The sequence below is a fragment of the Protopterus annectens genome, chromosome 7.part0 (assembly GCF_019279795.1).
Source record: "Protopterus annectens isolate FY-2018-M chromosome 7.part0, PAN1.0, whole genome shotgun sequence".
Classification (NCBI taxonomy): Eukaryota; Metazoa; Chordata; order Ceratodontiformes; family Protopteridae; genus Protopterus; species Protopterus annectens.
The window spans coordinates 400,166,037-400,181,862 of NC_056739.1; the positions used below are offsets into that span (position 1 = coordinate 400,166,037).

General features: G+C 45.7%; 1 protein-coding gene across 1 annotated transcript in view; it reads left to right on the forward strand.

Annotated features, from left to right (window-relative positions):
- Positions 1 to 15,826, forward strand: part of RSBN1 (round spermatid basic protein 1) — a 457,685-nt gene that overhangs the window by 48,924 nt on the left and 392,935 nt on the right. The window lies entirely within an intron of this gene.

Consider the following 15,826-nt stretch of genomic DNA (forward strand, 5'->3'; position numbering starts at 1 on the left):
CATAAATCCAAAATACATAAATACAATATAAAAATAAAAACATAATGTAAGTAAAATACATATAAACTTGTAACTAGAAACATTTATCTGCTCAGGGGTTTATTTCTTAGAGCTGGTTTTTGAGGGATATTTTCATTCAGGCCATGACCACTTGGCAATGTGGTTTTGACTCCTTAGAGGCATCTTGCAGGGCTGCTGTCACTGGGTCTGTACTTAGAAGCCATGCTTGGCTTAAGGAGCAAACTTTGCCAGATCATGTTAAAACTAAATTACTGGATGCTCCCTTAAACCAAGATTGCCTGTTTGGCAACAAAGCAGAAGTAGTACTTAAAACGATGGAAGAAAAGCTAAAATCTATGCAAACCGTTAAAGATTTCCTGCAAGTACAACCTCCCAGATTTAATAGGCATTGGCCTAAGAATTGGTCCTTTCCTGTCTCTTCCAGGCCTTCTCAGTCCAAACCCAGGACCAGCAGACCACCCAGGCTTCAGTCTCAAGGTACTCACAGGCCTAAGCAGTGGGGGGCTCCCACTTCCAAGGCTGGAAGTAATGAGACACCCACTATGGAAAACTGTCACAATGACTTAACCTTAGACTTTCCAAGCCCTGCTCATCTGACTGCTCGTTTAGGGGGAAAAATCGGCCTTCATGCAAAAAACTGGGAACTCATTACCCAAGACAAATGGGTTTTAAATATAGTTTCCCAAGGATACAGATTCCATTTCCACACTTTATCAACGCCAAACGGTTGGCCAGACCTACTCCCAAATCCGTGGGCAGAGGCTCAACAGCAGGTTCTCTCTCTCTTCCAAGTCTCAGGGCTATCCAACCTATCCCAGAAGAGGAATGGGGTTTTTTACTCTTAAGACTTTTCCTGGTACCCAGAAAAGACAACTCCTGGCATCCTATCATGTACCTGTCTATCCTAAACACCTTTTTGGTAATCCCAAAATTCAAAATGCTAACTCTTCATCAACTGCTTCCCATGTTAGGCAAAAATGCCTGGTTGGCAACATTGGATTTAAAAGCTTAACTGCACATCCCAATAAGGGAAACTTGCAGAAGATACCTACACTTCAAAACAGGCCACATGCACTATCAGTTCTCTGAACTGCCCTTTGGCTTATCTACTGCGCCCAGGGTATTCACAAAGTGCTTACCTCCAGTCATTGCATTCTGCAGGCAAAGAAATATTCAAATGTACCCATACCTGGACGATTGCCTAATTCAGGCAGAAGGCCAGGTCATACTACTAAATCATCTGGCATTTGTAAAGAAACTGCTGACCTCACTGGGGTACACATAAACAAAAAGAAATCTCATCTAGTACCCTGCCAACAAATTGTATTCCTGGAAGCAAGCTTGAACACAACTTCCCAGATGGGCTACCTCACGGCAGAGAAACAAGTTTGTGACAGCCTACTTCAAACTACTGGCCACAAAGATCTAGCTATCTGCAAGGAAAATACTGCAAGCCCTGGGGTTCATGGCCTCTTGCATCCTACTAATTCCATATGCAAGACTGCATATGAGGAAACTACAGTGATATCTAAAAAGCCTATGATGTCAACATTCTCAGGACCTGGAATCAATGATTCCTATCATTCCTTGTATAAAGACAGAGTTCCTTTGGTGGGCAGAGGCCTGCTACCACAACAAGGGACTGCCATTCACTCTACCCCCTGCCACCCAAACCCTAACAGACTCGTCAGACTATGCATGGGAGGCTCACTTGGCAGGGCAGTGCATTCAGGGCAAATGGAACCAGAGTCAAATGCACCTGTATATCAATCAAAAAGAAATGTTAGCTGTACAGAATTCTCTGACAGCCTTCAAGGACCACGTTCTTCTAGGACAATTATTGGTAAAGACTGACAACACCACTGTTATGTGGTACGTAAACAAGCAGGGGGGAACCCACTCGTACCCTCTGCAGACTAGCCATGGCTCTGTGGAACACAGCCTTGAGCTACCAAGTGCACCTACAAGTTCAATACCTGCCAGGCAAGCTAAATTCACTGGCAGATGACCTAAGCAGAAATTTCATGGACTCACACGAGTGGAAACTGGAACCAAAGATATTCAACATTTTGTGAAACAAATGGGGGAGCCCAGAGGTAGACCTGTTTGCTTCCCCTCAGAACTACCAATTGAACAAATTCTGCACAAGGACTCCACACAGACGAGCTTGGACAGTGGATGCCCTGTCCTTCACCTGGGAAAGCCTCTCTGTTTATGCCTTTCCCCCCTCTGCCTCTCCTCTCGAAAGTTCTGCTAAAGATCAAACAGGACAAACCAAGGACAATTCTCATTGCACCAAACTGGCCACACCAACACTGGTACCCCTTTTTGCGCAGTATGTCACCTGCCTCAGACCCCTTCCCTGCTGCCTTAGCAGGAGGGCCAGATTCTGCACCTCGAGCTTCAAACCCTGAACTTTGCAGCCTGACTAATTACCTGAGCTCTCCAATACCATCTTTCAGTAAGCAAGTGCTGGATGTCATTCTGGAGGCAAGGAGGCCTAGTACTAGAAAATCCTATGCTGAAAAGTGGAAGATACTGTTCTTGGAGCCAGACTCAAGGGATGGGCACAACAATTCCAAGCTTACCGCATATTCTTCAATACTTAACAGAGATGCTCCACAAGGGCCTTTCTTTCTCATCTGTTAAAATTCATGCCTTGGCCATTTCAGCACATTGCAATACTGAGCCACCCCTCTTCTCTCGCTCCTTGCTGAAGTAATTCCTCAGAGGGGCCAAAATTTAAGACCACCCAGGAGAGCCCCTACTCCAGCCTGGGACCTTAACTTTGTATTTGAAAAGCTCACTCTACCTCCTTTTGAGCCAGCTGCAACTGCAGAGTTGAAATTCCTTTCTCGGAAAACGGCCTTCCTTCTAGCCATCACTTCAGCAAGAAGAGTGTCTGAATTACAGGCCCTCATGGCAGTGGAGCCCTTCATAATCTTCCATGCAGACAGGATGTCCCTCAAAACTAATCCTTCCTTTTATGCCAAAGTGGTATCCAGTGTGGCCCTTAATCAGTCCATTCATTTGCCAACCTTCTTTTCTAATCCACAGAACAAAGGAGAATGAATACTGCACTCGGATGTGCACAGACAACTTAGGCTTAGTCCTGTCGAAATGTAATATATCAAGAAAACTGAAGAGCTGCTAGTTGCCTTTGCTGCAGGGGCAGAGGGGAAGGCCATTTCAAAGCAAACCATTTCTAAGTGGATAGGCCATTGCATTCATTTCTGCTATAAGCAACATGGAAAACTTACCCCACAAGGGATAAGATCACATTTCACCAGGGCTTTATCTACTTCCAACAGCCTTTCTCAGAGGTGTTCCTACCAGGGACATCCTAAAAGCTGCTACCTGGAGCTCTGTACATACCTTCACAAAGGATTACCACTTGCCTATTTTTTTCTAAATCCAGAGCTGGTTTTGCCACTGCAGTCTTGCAGGGCTTAATAGCTGGTCCTAATGCTCTCTAACTGCATCATCCCTTCCTTTACATTTGGGTAGATTCTCAAAGTTATGACTGCAATAGTGAAACATGAACATAGTACAGTTGTGTACACTTAACATAAATGTAGATATTCGAGTGTATTCACTGTTGCAGTCCTGGTTACCCTCCCTCCAGCCCCCTGACTTCTATTGGCTATACCTTTCTTCTTGTTTACTGTATTTATGCTTTCTGGTGTATTTGCTTTTTGTTGGAGGTGCAACCTTGTATATAATTCCCGATGTCCTTCAAGGATGCATCTGCAGTCATAACATATGGGTTGTCCTGCCTCGGGCAGCCCTTCGGTCGGCCGGATTCCAAAGTCTGGGTCTGGCCTCGGCTGATGTCGCACTTTCCCTGACGTCAGAGCTTCTGGGGTATAAAGGCATCAGCTGACGCCATTTTCCTCAGTCTTTCTTGCCGCGCGGTGCCCGAAGCAGAAGCTGTTCGCAAGTGCCGGTTGGTCAGATCCAGAGAACTCAGCTACCGAAAACTTCTAAAAAGCTAAGTACCCCGTTGGGGACTCTTTCTTGCCTCAGCCGATGTCAGACAAAGTAAATAATTGTTTAACTTGTGGGAAACAAATACCTCATAAGGATTTCCATTCTTACTGCCTTCCTTACTTAGGCCCAGACCACGACGTATCAGCTTGTTTGGCCTGTGCCTCCTTCAACCGACGGACTCTTAGACGTCGGTCGGAGTTTGCAGAAGAGTTTTTTGGATCCGCTTTTGCATATAAAATGCCGTCGGAGACTCAGACTACACATGTAACCAAAAAACGCAAGGAAAAGGACCGACACTCGCGGCCCACGGTTTCGGCTGAAACCACGGTTAGGCCTACCGCGAGTGTCTCTGTTTCGGCTGAAACAGAGTCCTCGGTTCTTACTTCTGCCGAAATCATACCTCCGACAACTGAGGCCAGAGAGGCCCCGGCTGAATCGGCTTCAGAAATCCCTACCGAAGAAGCAAGCGCACAAGAATTGTCCGACACCTTTCCATTGGACATTTCTACTCCTGCACATGGGGCAGCTAGGCCCCCTGCTTCTATGTCTATTAAGGCCTTCTCCAGGGCTAAAGCAGCTAAAATTTCAAAAGCTTTACCTGCAAAATCTACTTCTCAGAGACCTTCCTCAAGTTCACAAATTCTTAGCCTTGCTGAGGACCTTATATCTTTGATTAGGGGTTTCCAACCTCACCCAGACAGGGCCTCCCACCCTCCTCCTGACAAAAGGCCTAGGACTGAACCCCCTGAACCTCTCTCCTCTGATTACTCCTCGGATGGATCAGATTTATCAGACCATCAGGAAGGGGCATATTCGCCTTATGAGGATTCAGATGCAGAAGACTCTATTCCTTCTGCCTCCCCTCCAGAGGAATTTTCCTTTGGGGAGACTTTACACTCAATGAGGGAACACTTTCAATGGCAGGGTCAGGATTTCTCTGATTCTAGAAAAAGACTCAGGACATTTCTACATTTGCCCCAGCATAGGCCTTTAGCCATACCACCTGTGCTTACTGTAGTTGATGATGCATATAATGAGGTCAGTTCTGCCCCTGATTCTCTTCCACCGGCCCCTGCCAAACCTGACAGATATTACAGGTTCCCGGATTCTCACTTCCACTTGTATAAAGCCCATGCTGCAGACCCAGAAACTATCTCTCAGGGCCCAAAAGGTGTTGCAGCTTCCACTGCCAAAAACCCCCTTCCCTCTGAAAGAGAGTCAAGAGCATTAGAGAGATGGGGAAAAAAGGTTTATACATCTGCTACTCTTTCTGCCAGGGCATTAAACTGTCAATTCCATATGATACAGTATCAGGAATATTTGTTAGATCAGTTGAATAAGAAGCTTTCTTCTCCTGAACCTTTAGACCGTAAGTCCCTTCAGGATTTGGTACACAACTCTCAGCAGGTCAGTAATAATGTCTTAAAGTGTGGCTATGATGCACTGGAGGCTTCATTTAGATCAGCTATGACTGGGGCAGTAATTCGAAGGCATGCCTGGCTAAAAGAACAATCCCTGCCAGACCATGTCAAGGCTAAACTCCTAGATGCTCCAATGGAGAAACAAAGTTTATTTGGCTCCCCTGCACAGGAGATTCTAAAGAAGGTGGAAGAAAAAGCAAAATCTGTGCAAACAGTAAAGTATTTTCTGCAGGTTCAACCTCTGAGGTTCAGCAGAAACTGGCCTTCAAAGAATTGGTCCTTTCTAGACACCTCCAGAGCACAGAGGGGCAGGAATAGATGCCCAAGAGGCAGAGGTCAATCAAAGGGTGCCTACAGGGGTAGTCAGTGGCAGCCTGCCAACCAGAGGAGTAGTGCCACAACTGCAACTACAACCACTTCCACAGGAGAGACACAATGACTTGACTCTGATTCCGCCTGCCAGGGAACAACTGGAAGCACCCTTGGGCGGAAAGCTGGCTTTATTCTCAAAAAACTGGCATTGCATTACAAAAGACACATGGACATTGCAAACAATAGACAAAGGATACAGGTTTCACTTCCACACTTTACCAAGAAGGAGCGGAATGCCAAACCTTCCACCAAACTAGAAGCCAGAGGCTTTAAGACAAATCAACAATTTACTCCAGATGAAAGCGATAGAAAGGGTACCATCTATGGATCAAGGCCAAGGATTTTACTCCAGACTATTCCTTGTACCAAGAAAAGAAAACCAATGGAGGCCTATTCTCGACTTGTCCGCACTAAACACATAACTCATTGTGCCAAAATTCAAAATGCTGACCCTACAGCAACTTCTTCCCATGTTGGGCAAGGAGTCTTGGCTGGTGACTCTAGATCTCAAGGAGGCATACCTGCACGTCCCTATACGACCAGATTGCAGAAGACAACTCAGATTTCTTGCAGGATCAGAGCATTATCAATTCTCAGCATTGCCCTTTGGCTTATCTACTGCGCCCAGAGTATTCACGAAATGCCTGGCATCAGTAATTGCACATTGCAGGCTTCAGGGAATTCAAATCTACCCATACCTGGACGACTGCCTAATACAAGCAGACAACTGCCTAATACAAGCAGACAACAAGGCAAAACTAATAAAGGATTTGGCCTATGTCATATGCCTGTTACAGGCCTTGGGATACACAGTCAACATCCAGAAGTCAAGACTAGTGCCACCCCAAAGGATAACATTTTTGGGTGCGGATCTGGACACAATAACTCAGATGGTTTTTCTCACAGAAGAAAAACAAAAGCAACTCCCAGTCTACTTCATGGCTTTGACAAGACAAGCTCAGCTTACTGCAAGGAAAGTCCTGCAGGCCCTGGGTTACATGGCATCCTGCATAATTTTGATCACGCATGCCAGGCTGCATATGAGGAAATTACAATGGTACCTAAGGAATGTATGGTCTCAGCACAGGCACAGTTTAGAAACCATGATACCAATCATTCCATGCCTAAAAAAGGAATTCCTGTGGTGGGCTCAGGCCTGCCAGTCCAACAGATGGTTGCCTTTCAACAAACCATGACCAAGGCAGACCATCACCACGGACGCCTCAGACCTAGGATGGGGAGCACACATGGAGGACAAGTGTATCCAAGGCCTATGGTCTCAAGACCAGCTAAACTTGCACATAAACCAAAAGGAGATGCTGGCAGTGAAGCATGCAATCGAGGCATTCATATCATTCCTCCAGCAAGGACATCTGCTGATAAGGACAGACAACACCACTGTCATGTGGTACATAAACAAACAGGGAGGCACGCATTCCTACCCTCTATGCCAGATGGCAATGGATCTGTGGAACCTAGGCCTGAATCTCAACATCTAGCTGTAGGCCAAATTCGTACCAGGAAAAGAGAATTCACTAGCAGACAGCTTAAGCAGAACTACCACGGATGCTCACGAATGGATGCTGCATCCAGACATCTTCAAACTCATAACAAACAAATGGGGAATGCCAGACATAGACCTGTTCGCCACCCCACTCAACCACCAACTGAAGAAATTCTGCTCAAGGATATACCACCCACAAGCCTGGAGGGTGGACTCTCTCTCCTTCAGCTGGAATGCCCTAACAGTGTATGCATTTCCACCTCTCCCATTGATGTACAAAGTTCTACTGAAGATCAGGGATGAACAGCCAAAGGTGATACTAATAGCTCCAGACTGGCCAAGGCAGCACTGGTATTCGCTACTGAGAAGCATGTCTCGAGAGAACTCATGGACTCTACCCCTATGGCCTCTTCTAACACAGAACAATTTCAAGACCCTGCATCCAAACTTGAAAACACTGCAGCTAACTGCCTGGAAAATTGCTTAAAACAAAACCAAACTGTCTTATCTCAGAGGGTCAAGGACATTATCCTAGAGGCTCGCAGACCCTCCACAAGGAAGACATACTCAGCTAAATGGAGGAGATTCCTCATTTGGAGCACAACATAGAGCACAGATGTCACAGTGGCAAACCTAGCACACATCCTAGAATACTTAGCAGAATTGTTCCACAATGGCCTGTCCTATTCCTCCATTAAGATTCATGCTTCAGCAATTTCAGCAGAGTACAATATGGACCCTCATATTTTCTCTCACCCTCTTCTCAGACAATTAAGAGGGATCAAAAATGTAAAACCTCCAAGGAGACCCCCCTCTGCCTGCATGGGATCTCAATTTTGTGCTGGAAAAATTGACACTACCCCCTTTTGAACCAGCAGCATTAGCAGACTTACAGTTCTTATCTTGGAAAACTGCTTTCCTTCTGGCAATCACTTCAGCAAGAAGGGTATCCGAGTTACAGGCATTAATGGCAGTGCAGCCTTTCCTGATTTTTCACCAGGATAGAGTGTCTCTGAGAACCAAGCCTACTTTCATGCCAAAGGTGGTATCCAGGGTATCCTTGAACCAAGCTATTCATTTGCCTACGTTCTTCCCTAACCCGCAGAACAAGGGGGAAAAACTATTGCACACCTTGTATGTACATAGACAACTACGCTACTATCTGGACAGAACTAAAACCAGCAGAAAAACTGACCAACTTTTTGTAGCATATGCAACTGGAGTGCAAGGAAAAGCAATTTCCAAACAGACAATTTCAAAATGGATAGGAAATTGCATTCGCTTTTGCTACTCTTTTCATGGAAAGACAGCTCCTGAAAATATCAGGCCTCATTCCACAAGAGCCACAGCCACCACTACAGCTTTCCTACGAGGGGTGGCTACCAAGGACATTTTAGAAGCTGCTACTTGGAGCTCCGTGCATACATTTGCCAAGCATTACAATCTACCTTTATACTCCAGATCCCGAGCAGGTTTTGCAACTGCAGTTTTACAGGGGATCTTAACTACACCATCCTTATCTTAGTACCTCCTCCCCCAGTTTGGCTATGGTATTCTACCCATATGTTATGACTGCAGATGCATCCTTGAAGGACATAGTACAGTTTTGTACCTACCATAAATGTAGATGTCCGATAGGTATGCATCTGCAGTCAGGATTACCCACCCTCCTTCCCCTCTGTGGTATTCCTAGGGTGCTTACCCCTCTTTCAGCTAGCTGGGGGAATCTATTATGGTGTATTTGTTTGTATGTATATATATATATATTGTTTGCTACTGTTTGGAATTTTCAACATTTATCCAGATTTAGCCTTCCTAGAGGGCACCTGGCATCTGGGGCAAGAAACACTGAGGAAAATGGCGTTGGCTGATGCCTTTATACCCCAGAAGCTCTGACGTCGGGGAAAGTGCGACATCAGCCGAGGCCAGACCCAGACTTTGGAATCCGGCCGACCGAAGGGCTGCCTGAGGCAGGACAACCCATATGTTATGACTGCAGATGCATACCTATCCGACATCTACATTTATGGTAGGTACAAAACTCTACTTTTCTAAGAGGAATTAAAAACCTCAATCCTCCAAGGAAACCACCAGTGCCTACTTGGGACCTTAACTTCGTGTTGGAAAAACTAACACTGCCTCCCTTTGAACCAGCAGCATCTGCAGAACTACAGTTCCTGTCTTGGAAGACTGCCTTCCTTTTGGCCATAACCTCAGCAAGAAGAGTATCCGAGTTACAGGCCCTCATGGCAGTACAGCCATTTCTTATCTTTCATCAAGACAGTCTCATTGAGAACCAATCCTTCATTTATGCCAAAGGTGGTATCCAGGGTCTGCTATTCACCTGCCTCCCTTCTTTCCAAATCCACAAAACAAAGGGGAAAAGCTTCTGCACACCCTGGACATACACAGACAGTTGCGCTACTACTTGGACAGAACTAAAAGTTGCAGAAAAACTGACCAGCTGTTTGTAGCATATGCTGCGGGTGCACAAGGAAAAGCAATTTCAAAACATCCAATTTCAAAATGGATAGGGAATTGCATTCGTTTTTGTTACTCCTTTCATGGAAAAACTGTGCCAGCTATCATTAGACCTCATTCGACCAGAGCCACAGCCCACCTCCACAGCCTTCTTAAGAGGGGTGGCTACCAAGGACATTTTAGAAGCTGCTACATGGAGCTCCGTGCATACATTTTCCAAGCATTACAACTTACCTCTATACTCCAGATCCAGAGCAGGCTTTGCTACGGCAGTCCTGCGGGGCATTTTAGCTACACCATCCTTTACATAGATCCTCCACCCCCAGATTGGCTATGGTATTCTACCCATATGTGATGACTGCAGATGCATCCTTGAAGGACATAGTAGTACCTACCATAAATATATATATATATATATATATATATATATATATATATATATATAAATCTATTGCATTTCTCCAAATTTAGCCTTCCTTAGAGGGCACCTGGCATCTGGGGCAAAAAAAACTGAGGAAGTTGGCGTCGACTGACGCTTTTATACCCCAGACGCTCTGACGTCGGGGAGAGGGCGACATCAGCTGACGCCGGACCCAGACTTTGGAATCCGGCCGACCGAAGGGCTGCCTGAGGCAGGACAACCCATATGTGATGACTGCAGATGCATACCTATCGGACATCTGCATTTATGGTAGGTACAAAACTGTACTTTCTCTATATCAGACCCCCACATAGACCTATCACTCCATCCTGGAATCTTAATTTTGTGCTAGAAAAACTCACTACCTCCCTTTTGAGCCAGCCCTTTCAGCATCACTTTAACTATGTACTTGGGAAAACAGTACTGCTGGTGGCCCTTACATCCACCAGGCAGGTCTCTGAAATCCAAGCCCTTATGTCCTCTCCTTCTTACCTTGTCATCCATAGAGATAGGGTCTCCCTCAGGATCAATCCTTCCTTCATGCCTAAGGTGATTAATGAGCTCTTCGTGAATTAGACTAATTAATTTACCCGTTTTTTCCCCTCAACCTCAAAAATCCTCAGAACCCTGCATTCCCTGTATGTTCATAGACAACTGAGGTATTACCTGGGCAAGACCAAATCCATCAGAAAGCCTGACCAACCTTTTGTCCCCTTTCACCTTAGGGCCTGTGGGAAAGCAATGTCAAAATAGACAGTTGCCTCATGGATTTCTAAGGCAGTCTCTCTGCTGTTCATTTCATGGAAAAGAGTTGAACTCCGATGTGAGAGCTCATTCTACTACAGCACCTGCATCTTCAATAGCCTTTTTCAGGGGTGTTGACCACTTGGTTTTCTATTCATACTTTCACCAAGCATGACTTGATTTCTAGAGCCAGGACTGGGTTTACCAGGTCATTGACCCTGTCCCCCAGTCTACCTCCTATATAAAGCTTTGGTACTCTCTCTATGGTTATGAATACTGCAACATGAGAATAGAAGGACCTAGAATAGTGTTGTAAGAACTTACAATAACCTTAGATGTCCTTCTCTTCCATGTTGCAGTATTCACTCCCCCCTCCTTCCCCCTCTTTTTATTGTTTTATCCTTTCCTGTTTGGGGTTTTTGGTTCCTTGCATCCACACGGGACAAAACAACAGTTGCTACATGGCTCTAAGGTATAGATACCTCCTTGACTGGTGGTATATGTGGGTCTGGAAAGCTTCCCTTTCTCTAGCATCCCAGGGGTACTAGCAGTCAGTTCTGAGTTGGGTGTGTGCAGATGTCACATATATAACCAACGTCTTTTTATGGATCTGACATGCTACATCGCACATACCCCCCTTTCCTAAGACTTTGGTGTACTGGCCGGATGACCGGTGCTGCAGACAGCCATCTCCCTACTGTTACGAATACTGCAACATGGAAGAGAAGGAAATCTAAGGTTATGGTAAGATGTTCTTCGTGTTTCACTGTTGCGGTCATCACACTTGGGTTATCTGCTTGCAGGTAGCCCTCAGTCAGCCCGAATACCAGAATCTTAAGGTTTCTGTGTCGGATGCTGTTGCTTCTTCCATGATGTCAGGTTATCAGGGGTATAAAACAGGCAGCTGATGCCATTATATCAGTCTTTCTTGCAGAGGAGGAGCCCGAAGCAAAAGCAGTTCACAAGTGCTGGTCGACCGTTACCTGAAATTTTTGTTTTTCGAGTTTCAAACCTGAAGTCTTCTAAAGCAAAGTACCCTGTTGGGGAAACTTTTTTCTTGCTTTAACCGATGTCAGAAAAAGTTAACAATTGTCTTGCTTGTGGAAAGCAAATACCTCTCAGAGATTTTCATTCTTACTGCATCACCTGTTTAGGCCCAGACCACGACGTCCCTCGCTGTCTGTTTTGTGCCTTGTTTAACACCCGAACCATTTATCTTCTGGATAGCTTTCTCACTAAATTCTTTCGCTCTAGTTCTCCGTATTCCAAAATGGTTTCGATGAGCCATCCGACTACTGATCTTCTGAAAATGTAAAGATGAAGACAGACCGCATAGGTCCAAAACTGCCGACGATGCTTCCGTTAAGCTAGTCACCAATCCGCTGGTACTCAGCGAGGCGCCTTTGCTGCCCCTGATGCCTGCTTCTACAGATTCGGAGTCCGGTATGCCGTGAGATGCTTCTTCGACTATGGAACCTGAGGATGTTTCTACTTTGGATGGGTCCGGAGCCGCTGTGCAGGCACCAGCTTCTGAGGGTGTTTTCCAACCTACCGATGTTTGAATTAAACGGACGACTTTGTTTGTTTTTAGCTAAAACTACTAGGTTTCTTAGGCCCAGAGTACGCACTACACCTAGAAAACTGACAACCAAAGCACATGCTCAAGCTCCCATGCCACAAAAACAAATACTTAGAATGGCTGAAGACATTATTACCCTAATTAGGGGAAGCCAGACTTCCCCTGCTAAGAGACAAAGAATTGAGTTTCATTCTGATTCTACAGACCAGGAGTCCGATGACTCTGACCCTTCTGATTATCAGGACTTGACTTAACCTATGAGGATTCAGATGCAGAGGAATATATTCCCTCTGCCTCCCTTCCAGAGGATTTTTCTTTTGGTGAAACCTTACATACTTTGAGAGCATTTCCGTTGGGAATGCCAGGACTACCCTCAGTCCAAAAAAGAGACTCCGAGGAGTTGCCTCAGCACAGGCCTCTAGCTATACCCCCTGTCCTGGATGTTGTAGATGATGTCTTCGTGGAATCCAGTCTTACTCCAGACACTTTTACCCCTGGCCCCTAGGAAACCTGACCGGTACTACGGAGTACCTGATTCTCACAAATTTCTCTTTAAGAATCCTAATGCGGATCCAGAGAACATTTCCCAGGGACCTAAAGGTATTAAGGCTACTACAGCCAAAACCCCTACCAGACGGGTTCCAGAGCTTTAGACAGATGGGGTAAGAAAGTATATACCTCTGCAACTCTTGCCAGCAGGGCATTGAATTGCCAGTTTCACATGTTGAAGTACCAGCAACATATTGTGGAACTAATTGAACAAAAAATGGTGTTACTTCAGATTGTGCAGAAAATAAAGATTTACAAGAGTTAATGCATTCTGCAAACCCGTTAGTAAGCATACTTTGCAGTGTGACTTTGATGCCCTAGAAGCATCTTGCAGGGCTGCAGTCACTGGGTCTGTACTGAGAAGGCATGCTTGACTGAAGGAACAAACATTGCCAGATCATGTCAAATCCAGATTACTAGACACTCTTTTAAATATGGACTGTTTGGCACCAAAGCAGAAGAGGTTCTTAAAAAGATGGAAGAAAAAGCTAAATCTATGCAAACTGTTAAAGAATTCTTACAAGTGTATCTACCTAGATTCAGTAGCATTGGCCTTCTAAAAACTGGTCCTTTCTAGCCCCTTCCAGGTCTTCTCAGACCAAACCCAGAGGAAACAGGCCACCCAGACTACAGTCTCAGGGTATACAGAGATCTAAACAATGGAGTGCTCCCACCTCAGAAACAGGGAGTGGTAAGCCGCCCCCTTATGGAAAAACTTCACAATGACTTTTCTAATATCCTTCTCAGCCCTGCCCAATTAATTGTGCCCCTAGGAGGAAAACTTGCCCTTCATACAAAACTGAATGTTCATTAGGGTCCTAAGTATTGTATCCCAGGAGTACAGATTCTACTTCCATTCACTGCCAATGCCAAGCAGGTTTCCAGACCTTCCTCCAAGCCATTGAGCAGAGGCTCAAAAGCAAGTACTTTCCCTGCTCAATATCAGAGCTATTCAACCTGTTCCAGTAGAGCAAAGGGGGCAGGGTTTCTACTCCAGACTTTTCCTGGTGCCCAGAAGAGGGCTCTTGGTGCCCAATCCTGGATCTGTCCATTCCCAACACCTTTCTGGTGGTCCCAAAACTCAAGATGCTTACCCTGCAACAGCTTCTCCCTATGCTAGCCAAGGATGCCTGGTTAGTCACACTATACGTAAAAGAAGCTTATCTGCATATCCCCATAAGGGAGTCTTGCAGGAAATATCTATGCTTCAGGGCACCATCAGTTCTCTGCACTTCCCTTTGGCTTATCTACTGCGCCAAGAGTATTCACAAAGTGCCTGGCTGCAGCCGTTGCATACTGCAGGCAGAGAAATATCCAAATTTTCCCATACTTGGACGATTGTCTAATTCAGGCGGACAGTCAGGAATTGCTGCTTCAGCACCTGGCATTTTTAAAAAGCCTTCTGACTTCATTGGGGTACACCATCAATGAAAAGAAATCATAACTGGTGCCCAGTCAAAAGATTGTATTCCTGGGAGCAAGCTTGGACACAACTTCCCAGATGGCATTTCTCACTTCAGAAGAAGAGGTCTATCTGAACTACTACAAACAAATGGCCAACAGAACCCAGCTCTCTGCAAGAAAAATACTGCAAGCCCTAGGGTTCATGGCCCTATGCATTCTGCTAATTCCATATGCACGACTGCATCTGAGGAAACTTCAGTGGTACTTAAGTCTTTGGTGCCAACATTCTCAGGACCTGGAAACAGTCATTCCAATCATACCTTGTCTAAGTGCAGAGTTCCTTTGGAGGGCAGAAGCATGCAAGCACAACAAGGGACTGCTTGCATGCAAGCACAACAAGGGACCGCTTTTCACTCTACCCATCACTGCCCAAACCCTGGCAACAGACGCATCAGACTATGCATGGGGGGGGCTCGCATGTCAGGCAAATGCATTCAGGGCCACTGGAGCCCAGGCCAAATTCTCCTGCACATCAATCAAAAAGCGTTGCTAGCTGCACAGAATGCTCTGACAGCCTTAAAATACCTAATCCTTTCAGGACAGCTGCTTATAAAAACACAGCACCACAGTTATGTGGTACATAAACAAGCATGGGGAACCCATTCTTACCCACTCTGCAGGTTAGCCATGGCCCTGTGGAACACAGCCTTGAGCAACCAAGTGCATCTGAAAGCTCAATTCCTGCCAGGCAAACAAAATTCATCGTCAGACAACCTAAGCAGAAATCTCCTAGACCCACATGAGTGGAAATTGGAGCCCAACACCTTCAGCTGTCTAAACCAGAGGTGGGGGACACTGGAGGTGGACCTTTCTGCCTCCCCCGAGAACCACCAGTTGAGCAAATTCTACACCAGGAACCCTCACAGCAGGGCCTGGAAGATTGGACGCCCTATCCTTCTAATGGGAAAACCTTTCAATGTATGCCTTTCCCCCTCTGCCCCTCCTCTCAAAAGTACTACTCAAGATAAAACAGGACAGGCCAAGGGCAATTCTTATTGCTCCAGACTTGCCATGCCAGCACTGGTACCCACTCTTACGCAGTCTGACAACAGTGCCACCCTGGCACCTTCACCAGACTCCTACCCTGCCGTCTCAGCAGGAGGGACAGATTTTGCATCCACAGTTGCAAACCTTAAACCTTGTAGCCTGGCTTATCCCTTGAATACACCACCAGCAACCCTTAGCAAACAGGTGCTGGAGGTCATTCTTGAAGCCAGAAGGCCTAGTACTAGGAAATCCTATGCTGAAAAGTGGAAAAAAATTTGTTCTTGAAATCGGCC